Here is a 1,334-nt window from a genome sequence, read left to right as displayed (position 1 = left end):
GCGGGCGCGTGGGGAGCCCCGGCAGCTGCGCGGCAGCCTGCAGCTGGGGTCGGGAGCCGAGGGGAGGAGGTGCCGTGGGGTTGGGGAGGCAGCTGCGGTCAGGGGAGAGAAAGAGGGAGAGAGAGAGACTGCTGTTGTGAGAGAAAAAGGGAGAGAGATGTGAATGGGGTCAATTAACGCGCTTAAATTTTTTATGAAGAGACTGACCTTCAGGGTTTTGTAGATTAACGTACTTGCTTAAAGAGCATCATTGTACTCTATCTGGCGTATGAAAATCTCTTCTTTCCTTGGAAGATGAGTTACTGTCACTTCGGGAAAAGAAGCACAGGAGAAGCGGAAGGAGCAGTCCCTTGCCTACATTAAAAAGTAGAAAGATATTCTTCCTACATTGCCTCACAAGGCTTTTTTTGGAGAGGCCCCGTATCAACGCTGTTCTTAGTACAAGCAGGTGGTGCAAATAAGCATTGCTGGAAAGTCAGTAGATGGCCAGAGAACAAGGTCATATTATATCTGTGCTGCAAAACTGTTGGCTCATAATGAGCCACAGGAGCGTATTGTGTTGTAATCAATTACTTTTAGAAACCGTGGTCTTTGGCCATGTTAAGCCTGCCTTATAATACCCCGTCATAAATATTTATATATAGTGATGGATGTGTATATACTCCAGAAACTTAAGTACTTTATAATGGCTCATTTGCACCAGTATATGATGGTCCAGAAAAACTGATAGAATAAGCTACCAGTCAACCAGATAAATTGTTTATATGTTATCTGTCTCAACAAACAGTAATTGACTATTAAAATGTCTTAAGAATACAGACTAAGGTATTGCTTTATTGCTGTCTTTCTGTTTTGCTGTTATTTTTAGAAACTCTCACAGGGTTTGATGCATCAGTACAGTGTAAGGTTCTTTGGAAAAGGTGTTTTTTACATGATGAAAGAAGACAAGAGAAGTGTCATAACACGCTGGGTCTGGTCCTTTAACTCTGCATCTCCATGTATTGCTGCTATGGAGTCTATGTTTCTATGTAGCCTCTAATTTACCTTCTTCCTTGCATTGCAATGTTTTCTCTTTTGAGGACAGTCTAATTTCATCATTTCTATCTTTGTGTTTTAGCAGCTCCGTTAATGTGCCCTTCTTGGAGTGTCCCTTCTTTAAGTTTGGTGGTTTTTTTTTTTTAATCTGGGATATATTCTTTGTTGCCATTGGGAACCTCTGTCTTGGAGCCATAGTAGCAGAGGCTGTGGAGAGCATCGGGTTTTTTCCTGTGGTGTCCCCGTGGATGCATGCCAGAACATGACTTGCCCTGTTTTGCCCCTTTTCCCTTCCTAAA

Source organism: Charadrius vociferus, unplaced genomic scaffold (assembly GCF_000708025.1).
Source record: "Charadrius vociferus isolate BGI_N301 unplaced genomic scaffold, ASM70802v2 scaffold444, whole genome shotgun sequence".
Classification (NCBI taxonomy): domain Eukaryota; kingdom Metazoa; phylum Chordata; class Aves; order Charadriiformes; family Charadriidae; genus Charadrius; species Charadrius vociferus.
This window is presented reverse-complemented; position numbering follows the sequence as displayed.